The sequence below is a fragment of the Megalobrama amblycephala genome, linkage group LG2 (assembly GCF_018812025.1).
Source record: "Megalobrama amblycephala isolate DHTTF-2021 linkage group LG2, ASM1881202v1, whole genome shotgun sequence".
NCBI lineage: Eukaryota > Metazoa > Chordata > Actinopteri > Cypriniformes > Xenocyprididae > Megalobrama > Megalobrama amblycephala.
The window spans coordinates 24,181,085-24,191,787 of record NC_063045.1 but is presented as its reverse complement, the minus strand read 5'-3'; positions in this window follow the sequence as shown (position 1 = coordinate 24,191,787).

Here is a 10,703-nt window from a genome sequence, read left to right as displayed (position 1 = left end):
ATTTGATATGAAATTTTGCAGGAGACTTTGTTCTAGATGGTTCTTCTGCAGTTTCTTGAATGAAATGAAAATACACAAATTAGACAATTATTAACATACAGCATGTTCAGAGTCATCATTGCGCATAGTATATTTTAGATCATTTGGTATTAGAAGAATTTGATTAAAAACATCTCTGAAATCATATCTCTGAAAATTGGTTGACTTTTGTATCTTGGCAGAAACATTTGGTAGAAATCTTTGAGACATTTTTTGAAACTCTAGAGTCTAGAGGTTAAATATGTGAGATTGCTGGGGAAAAAATCTGAGACGCAAATGTCCATTTTCTCTCCTTTTAATCTCATTGCTGTCTATGACAGAACTGCAAGGTTACAACCCGAAAAAGAGGTCGAGGACAGGGAAAAACAATGCTTATGCAAATAATTGTATTATCATGCTTATAAATTTTAACCCACTTTTAAAGCGGTGGAGAAAATGCTTATTTTGTTGTTGATGTCAAAGGTTGTATATCCAATCATACTCTGCCATATTTGACTCAAATTCATTTTGCCAACATGGAGAGGTTGTCATGACCACCATTTAATGTCAGAAAAAAATTGCAAATATTATTACATTTTTGAACTAAATTTGTATGATGGACCAATTTTTATTCTGAGTTGGTTTGCTACTTGATGTCCAATATAAAATCTGGGTTTTGAAGCAAAAGTCAGAAATAGGCTAACTCAGATACTAGCAATCACTCATTTAAGATTTGTAAGTATTGTTTTTCTTTTCTCTAGTTGGTTTTAATATTGCACCTAAACCTTGAAAGACTCTGTCCTTGAAGAAACTTACAGCCAGATATACCGAAGTTTACATGGCGCCATCTTAAATTTGCATTAACCTTCAAACTCAGACAAACAAAAGCATGTAAATCTTTAAGCTTCTAAGTTCATGTCCTCTTACTGAAGAGATCTCCACAATACTCGTGAAATCTCTATTCTACTGTTAAGTGAGTGAATAGATGCGCATGACGTCCAGATGTTCCTCAGCAAGAGGTGCCCCAGCGTCTCTCTTCAATCTGGCCCAGACGACAGACCTCTGGCAGAGTCTGCACGGGCCTTTTAGATCCCAGCAAACCACCGAGCATTGTCTGACCTAAACAGCCATCCCTAACGCCATGAATGGGAAGAATAAGGGTGAGCTGGGTTGAATGGAAGACCTACTTTACAGACGGATGATCTCTCTCGCTTTCTATCTCTCTTCGGGCTCTTATTGGCTGTCAAGGCCACGGTGAAGCAAGCGGAAGCCCTGGAGAGGAGATTGATTTTGGGATTAAACTCCAGGACTGGCGGCATTAACCAGACGGGTGAAGGAATATGTGCATCTGTCTGAAGCCATGTCCATGTAAACGATGAGAATTTGACTGCCGCGTAAGCAGAGTGAAGCATGCGACTTTGTCGAAAGTGATGTCAAACTATCAATGAAAGCTTTTTTTGCCCCAATGGCATGATGTAAAGAATGAAGGTTTTGGATGTAGGTGACTATGGGTTGGGGGACAAAAATGTCCTTGTGAGAGGGGGGCATTAAATTAAGGTGTTTAAAATGTCAGGGAGATGAGCTGTAGGCGGAGTCAGGGCACCGAATGATGAGGTTGTTGTTGCTCTGGGGCGATGCTGGCCTCTGATCCATGCGAATGTGAATAATGGCCATTTCATTAAGACTGGAGGTCTCTCATAGAATCACAATCAACAGCCATCATACTAAAGGAGACAGGCTTTGCTTCATCTGTCAGAGCAAATTTAAGACCTGGGAACATTAGTGTTTCTTTCAATGGTCAGGGTTTGTCAACTGCTCTGTCATCTAATCATTTGAATGATGTAACCCTTTGGGTGGTACTAATGTTTTATTAATCTTTTTCTTATGTGCTCAGTCTTTGATAAGCTTTCACAGTGATTTTCTTGTTCTAGAATCAACAAGCACAAATAATCCAAATACTCAAATCCCACCTCCAAGTCTGATATTCAGGCAAAACTTGTCCGATCATTCACTTGGGAATATAATAAATATGCATACACATGCACACTGCATATTAAAGCCACACAATTTGACAAATCATCCATGTTCGTGCAACAAATGGTGTGAGACGAGTCATGCACCAAAATGTAATACTGAAAAAACCCAAACCCTAAGTATGAACAATAGTAATGATGCTTGCCTCAGCAAACATCACTAACACAATAAAAACAGTGCCCTAGATTCTGACTGCAGTGTGCATGAGTGTGCATTTTCTTGCGGTTGACTTCCGGAAAAACTACCAGTTGTTAAACACACGTAAGCTAAATGATTCACCACTAGACTCTATCACATGATAGAGCAGCTGAGTCAAACATGAAGATTACATTTAAACACCCAAAACTAATAAAACCAGCTAACAATTGCGACACATGGAGTGACATCAGACTGCGAGGGCATTCAAATGCAGAAATCAACAAAGAAACAAACAGAAAAACAGTCAGCAAGATTATGGAAACAGACAACCACTCTGTGGTAGAAAGAGACAGAGAGAGAGAAACAGCTGTGAGGTGCCAGGAACTACATCAACTTCAGTTTAATATTAGCTCTGTTCCAAAACTTAGAGAGCTTTCTTGCTGTTTACTCCCTACATGACTCCCTCATTAATGACTGATTTGGATATCTCTACATAGGCAGCAACCCTGTGCACCTTAATAAATGGGACTCTCAATTCATTCCGATAGAGTTTGCCGGTAGCATGTTGCTAAGATAACAACGTGATACTCTAATATGCTATGTATTTTTAAGCTTATCGAAATATCACATACAATTTTGTAGTCAACATGTTGCTAAGTGAACAACATTATACTTTTATGCATAAAAACAGCACACAAATATTTAATGTCTTTTTAGGCTTATTAAAGTTTCACATGAAGTTTGTAATTAGCATGTTGCTAAGCTAAAAACACAATGCTTTAATAATTGTAAAGACTGTGCACTTTAATAATGTGACTCTCAATTGTTTCCAATAGAATTTGTTGTTAGTATGTTGCTAAGCTAACAATGTAATACATAATATGCTATATATTTATGTTTATTAGTGTACCATGTAAGATTTTGTAGTTAACATGTTACTAAGCTAGCAACGATACTTTAATATGCATAAAAGCTCTCACAAATGATATGTACATTTATGCTTATTAAAGTATCACATAAGAAGTTGTAAGTAGCATGTTGCTAACATCACAATACTTTAATAAACTTAAAAACAGCAGACAAATATGTATTTTTAGGCTTATTACCCTGTTGAAAAAACCAGCATATGCTGGTAAGGTAGGTTTTGAAACTGGTATGCTGGTTTGAGCATAGGACCAGCATAGCATAGGACCAGCACTTGACCAGCATTAACCAGCTCAAACCAGCATACCAGCTTCAAAACCTACCTTAACCAGCATATGCTGGTTATTTCAACAGGGTAATGTATCACATAAGAGATTGTAGTTAGCATGTTGCTAAGCTAACAATACAAAACTTTAATAAGCATAAAAACTGCACACTTTTTTCTGCTTTTTAAAGTATTCCATTATCATGTTAGCACCATGCTAACATCAAACTCTAATGATTTTTTGGAACAGACTTCAAGGCCTAAATTGTCATGTCGTTAGGCAGCTTATTAGGTTTTGGAACATAACAATTGTGTCAGCAGTGTAGGTGTGATTCCTGCCACTGTGTTTCAGTGATAAAAGCTTCCGTTTTGAGCTTCTCACTAGCTATACCATTAAAAACAAGTGCGTCACCATTCCTAGCCTCAATCACTGATTAAAAGTCCCCACCTAAATGTGTTTGTCCTACTGTTAAAGGAGGTGATGGATACATTCAACGTTCACAACTTCCACAACATCCTGGCCTTAGGCGGTCATTAGTTCTTCGACCTGTCCCTCTTCTTTAATCATCTCCTTTCCTTCCTTGTAATTTTCCGCGGAGGCCTCATGCTAACAGTTCCAGTGCTACGGCAGAGTCTCACCCCCTCAAAGAGCCGAAGGCAGAAACTCGTTTACTCATAGTTAGAGACCAGATGACACGAGAGACAGATGTCTCATCAGAGACAGGTGTCTGTGGCTGAGTGTCACACAAATAATAACTGGTTATCTGGTTAAGTCTGCAAACCGCAACAGAGTGAGACAGATCGCATTGAGTGGAGGAGAGTCTGTACCCCTCTTTTACACCAACCCCCTCTCTTTATCTTTCTCTCCCTAGTCCATTGTCACCAGCTGTCCCTCCTTGGGAACACAGGAAGACAATGAGATACAAAAGCCAAAGGGCAATTACGTGCTGCCGAGAGAGTGCGTAGTCATGTCAGGAGGGTTTGGTTGTGCATGTGGACGGACTTACGGTGTATGAGAGTGTGAGAGAGATGTGTGTGCTGATGGCTGAAATCCAGAGAGGGGTTCTGCTGTTATGATAGTCCAGCCGTGATAACTTCCAGGATGTCTCGGAGGCATCTGGTCGAACAAAAGACCCCCTGAGTGACATTTGATCAGCATCTGACCCAAACAAACATGATACAGCACCTGAGGGCCCAAAAGTATTAGTCAGGTCATTCCTATTATGCAGCACATTTTTATGTGATTTTCATGTCCACATACTGTACGTGTGAATATACTGGATAAACATAGATGTGATTTGAATAATTTCACTTGTTTAGTTTGAGTGGATATTGCCAATTTTTTTAATATCCATGTGCACCACTAACTTCTAACATGAAACTGGCAATTTATTCAGAAATATTTCAGGTGTTTCTTCATTTTCCATTTGCTAATCAAAATGTTTCAAACAAAACATGTTTTCTTAGTAATTAATGCTGAGTCTTTTGTAATACCCTAAGTTTCCTAATGACTTAATCTTCAGGAAGTGACATCAACCCTTTAGTGAGTATTAGCAATGGATTTCTGTGAATTCTGATATTTCGTGGTATTTGTCTCACTTTAAAATTATTCCATCCTGTTCAATAACATCCACAATTGATATAATACTATCAAAAATGTCATAAGATCTTGGTTGGCACATATTTAAAAGTTTTAATGTTCAAAGTTACTGCAGAGCAGGAATAACCCACTTAACTCCTATATTAAAGTGCTATCCAGAAGCTAGCAGCTAATTTTTGTAAATAGTAGCCTCACTGTTTTAAACATGATCTGGCAAAATCCAACAACTCTCGATGAATAAAGACCACACACACACAGCTGATTACACTTTAGACAAAGAAGGCCAGTTAAACAGTGCTGGTTTGTGCAGTCTGCTTAGTAAATGCCTCTAGTCACTTGCAGTTTACACTGATCACCATCATTAAGGATAGAACAACAAAGCAGCTAAGAGAATATTTGTAGTGGTGTTTTTATACTCATGGGTCAGCTTTACAGTGTAAACACACACCAACATGCACATACAAAACCCGAATGAGAAACACAGGGAAGGTCAGCATCACTAATTCACACTTAGCGGTGAAATGTAGCACCAAATGTGAGAAGACACACGGTTTTGAAATGCACTGCGTCACTGTTGAATGGTATACAAGTTTCAGAACAACTGCATATCCTGTTGCATTCGACAAGCTATTACTTAACACTGCAACTTACAGCTTGTCAAAATACAGTAAATCTGATCTCAATAGCTATATGTTAAAGAAGGATTACTGCTTACTTTCTGTACAATATTCTGGTATAATATGGCTTGAGTCAGTGTTAAGTTAATGTAAAAAAAATATATACGATCAATAAGTCATGGCAACCCTGCTAAATACATAAATAAATAAGGCCTAAGCTGGTTGGCTGGTCTTAGCTGGTCTTCTAGTTGCATAAACATAGCCACTAAGTTAAAGCTTTGTCTTAAGAACTAGTCTGACCAACTAGCATTTAGTCGAGGTTCAGTTGAGTTCAGATTCAAATTAAACATTCAAATTATGCAACCAGACCCTGGTCATAACTGGTTTAGCAGGCTGGTTTAAGAGGGGTTTTAGCCAATTTTTTAAATGGTCAGGCTGGGAGACCTGCTTGGTTAGCTTAAACCAGCAAAATCCAGCTTAAACCAGCTAAGACCAGCTAAGCTGGGATTTTTTTCAGTACGGATATGTTTTTTCATCAAAATAATTTAACCAATTTCTACTTCATTTTTTAAGTTATACGAGATTCAGCTAGACAATTTATACAGTCGAAATGATTTGTACAGCCAATTCTGTAAATAACTGAACAACTGAACTTAAAGGATTAGTTCACTTTCAAATGAAAATTAGCCCAAGCTTTACTCACCCTCAAGCCATCCTAGGTGTATATGACTTTCTTCTGATGAACACAATCGTAGATATATTAATAAATATGCTGACGCATCCGAGCTTTATAATAGCAGTGAACAGGGTTCACGAGTATGAGCTGAAGAAAGTGTCTCCATCCACATCAATCCATCATAAACATATTCCACACGGCTCCGGGGGTTTAATAAAGGCCTTCTGAAGCGAAACGATGCGTTTGTGTAAAAAAAAATCGATTTTTAACAAGTTACGAAGTAAAATCTAGCTTCCGCCAGACCGCCTTCCATATTCAAGTTACGAAGAAAGTGTAAACTGGCGTCGCGTCAGTTACGTTTTTTCCGTAAGTTGAATAGGGAAGGCGTAGGACGTAGCCTAAGCTTTTTGAACTGCAAGAGTTTTACACTTTCTTTGTAAGTTTTTAATTTGAATTAGCTGGAAATTTTCTACAGTGTGTAGGATTTTTACGGCCATAGAACTTGAAATGAAATGTACGGTTGTATTGATGCACTTTGATACTCTTTTTGTCTCACACCGGTGATTTTGTTGGAGGCTGCGGCTCGAAGCTAATTATCAAATGCTCACCCCCTAAAGTGAAGCTTTCCCTAGAGAGCCACAGATTGCTGGCATTTATTTTGAATGTCACAGAGTGAGCATGTAGGTGGAGAGACACCATCAGTATGGACGCACGTGGGTGGAGACTGCGATTATAGCAGTTTCATTTTGACAGTATTAGCTACTTATTCATCCGCACTCTATTATCACAATTACATATCTTATTTCCCCCAGGACCTGATGACTTCGAACAGGAGAGCGTCTGAATTCCTCGGTGAAGAATTTCAAACATGTTGTTGGAGAATGATGTTGGGCCCCAGAGCTTCAGCGACGACTTCCACTCACAGTCACAGCTTATTGTTTTTTTTTAAATGCTGCCAGCCCAGCAAGAGGATACTTTTTTTAATTTGGTTGTGTGAGTCTGGGCTGCGGGTTGTGTGAATGAGCGCGTTAAATATTTAAGCAGGTGGATGCAGTCTGGAGCCCGGGGGTGGAGGATTGGCTGGTGCCTGTTGTCATGGCTCCCAGACACACTCATGAGAATGACAGCGGTTATGAAGTAGTCTGACCCCAGATAGCCTGCAGTGCATGGTTGGTCATGTTGGCTCTAACAACAGCACTGGTCCACTCACAGTTCCCCTTTAATTAAGGTCTCAAAAGGCTTTTTTTTAACGTGCCTGATTGTAGAGTGCTGGGGGTTGTAAAATGCCATTAACAGCATTATACGCATTTAAAACAAAGCAGCAACAGGTTTAAGCAGCAAAGGCTGCAACCTTTTTGGTCTTGTCCAAATACAAGATATGTCTTTATGCTGTATAGGGAGACATAAAATCCATTTGCTTTGAAAGTGATATTACATAATACAGGACTACTGCAGTTTGCTACTCACTACTTCTACAGACCACAACAAGGACGCAATAACTTCACTGATGTACTAGTTCAAATATAAAACCCTATTCAGCTCAGTTCATCTCCCACCATGCTTTGCATCATCGTCAGGTGTGTGACTAGCACGCATCCACATCGGGTTGAAGGCCACGTTACCAATTCCTCTCTTTTTAGACGTCGCTGGCTTTCTTGTGCTTTCGACTTTCAAGTTCCCTGTGAACTTAACATCAAACGGTTGAAGCCCTGTGCACTGGCTTTGAAGTGCTGGGGAGAGCTGAGCTCTGCGATCCCCTTGTGTTGGCGCTGGTAAAAAGCTGCCATGCTAAAAAAGTCAAAGACCGCAGGGAACGGACAGTGAACTCAACCCACTCCGCCTTCCCTGTACACCTAATGGAGCCTCGGAGTCTTTGAAACATATTCCACTCTTGATAATGATGTTTCAGTGCTTCTGTCAGCCATGAGTGAAGGTGTGGGCATGTGTCAGGATTTGGGCCTTTCAAGGTTTCATCTAGCCAGAATCATTCATAACCTATAAAAGAGAGACCAATCAGTCTAAATGGGTGCTTATAAGAGGGTTTTCAAATATAAAATGTGCCATGTGCTATCATGAGTAAAAATTAAACCTTTAATTGCATCTCAAAGGCTGTCTCTGGATCAGAACTACAACTAAAGCTGCGATTCCGCTTAACTTGGAGCACACTGCAACAGATGAGATGTTGTCACACTCTGTGGCACCTTTTTAAAAAAAACATAAATTCAACATATGACAAATATACATACAAATATATATACAAAATGTATACATATTAGTGCTGTCAAATTGATTAATCGCATCTAACATAAAAGTTTGTAAATAATAATATAATATATATATATATATATATATATATATATATATATATATATATATATATATATATATACAAACTTTTATGTTAGAATATATGTATATATATAAAATATATATATATACAAACCCGATTCCAAAAAAGTTGGGACACTTTACAAATTGTGAATAAAAAAGGAATGCAATAATTTACAAATCTCATAAACTTATATTTTATTCACAATAGAATATAGATAACATATCAAATGTTGAAAGTGAGACATTTTGAAATGTCATGCCAATTATTGGCTCATTTTGGATTTCATGAGAGCTACAGCTGGAGAACCAATTTGCAACTTATTAGGTCAATTAGCCTAATATTTGGCCTAATATAATTTGATTGGCTATAAAAAGAGCCTCTCAGAGTGGCAGTGTCTCTCAGAAGTCAAGATGGGCAGAGGATCACCAATTCCCCCAATGCTGCAGCAAAAAAATAGTGGAGCAATATCATAAAGGAGTTTCTCAGAGAAAAATTGCAAAGAGTTTGAAGTTATCATCTCCTACAGTGCATAATATCATCCAAAGATTCAGAGAATCTGGAACAATCTCTGTGCGTAAGGGTCAAGGCCGGAAAACCATACTGGATGCCCGTGATCTTCGGGCCCTTAGACGGCACTGCATCACATACAGGAATGCTACTGTAATGGAAATCACAACATGGGCTCAGGAATACTTCCAGAAAACATTGTCAGTGAACACAATCCACCATGCCATTCGCCTTTGCCGGCTAAAACTCTATAGGTCAAAAAAGAAGCCATATCTAAACATGATCCAGAAGTGCAGGCATTTTCTCTGGGCCAAGGCTCATTTAAAATAGACTGTGGCAAAGTGGAAAACTGTTCTGTGGTCAGACGAATCAAAATTTGAAGTTCTTTTTGGAAAACTGGGATGCCATGTCATCCGGACTAAAGAGGACAAGGACAACCCAAGTTGTTATCAGCGCTCAGTTCAGAAGCCTGCATCTCTGATGGTATGGGGGTTGCATGAGTGTGTGTGGCATGGGCAGCTTACACATCTGGAAAGGCACCATCAATGCTGAAAGGTATATCTAAGTTCTAGTACAACATATGCTCCCATCCAGACATCATCTCTTTCAGGGAAGACCTTGCATTTTCAGTTATGTGAAGGCTTCAGTTGGTTATGGCTTAAGTGGACGTAAACAGGTGGGTAAAAACTGGATATGTGTCAGTATATTATGTCCATGCAATACCTGTCTGTCATTAATGTTAATCAAACAACACAAGATGTTAAATAAATGTATACATGTTAAATAACGTATCTGAAAAAAGATTTTTTTTAAAATTTACTATTGTTTTTGTAATTTGCTTCTTTGTTCTTTTATACAGCCTAAAAAAACCTTAAAATTAACTTAAAATTTCTCATATTAGCCTATGCTCATATTGCCCACCCCTTGCCCACCTGTACATTCCAGCTGATATACAATGTAGTCTTGATTTGGGTGGTCACTCTGCATTTGAAAGTTTCAAAGGGTTTCTAAATCATGTAAAATTACTCAAAATCAAGTAATTTAAGCATGCCAAAGTCAACTTTAATCATATAAAGTGTAATTTCCCAACAGCAAAAATTGTGGCCAGTGAAAATGCTGAGTGGCTAGTAGCTTTGGAAAACCACTAGCCACAGTGGCTGGTGAGCAAAAAAGTTAATGTCAGGCCCTGCATGTTTGAGCTTTATAAAGCTTAATAAACTTAACAACCCACAAACAAAGTTCTAAAATGTGTTTATTAAGGGAAGATGATTGACTAATGTCATTTTGTAAGCCTTCAAAATGAGACAAAGCTTACGGCCATTTAAATGTGCATTCTTATTATTTGTTTATGTTTAGTAGGCATGTGCTCTGTAGGCTGTTTTCAATGTAAAGCAGCATTTAGTTCCATGTTTATGTAGGAAAGTTTCCTTTGCTTAAAAGTAAATGAACTGTTCTCTCAATTTTCATTTTTTTATCTGAAACATTTTTTTTTACGAAGGCACGGGTCCACGTTAATGACGTCATTGATTGGGGGTCGCATTGTAGACGTGACAGGCGAGCACGAGGTGGGCGCTAGGACCCGGGAAATGCCC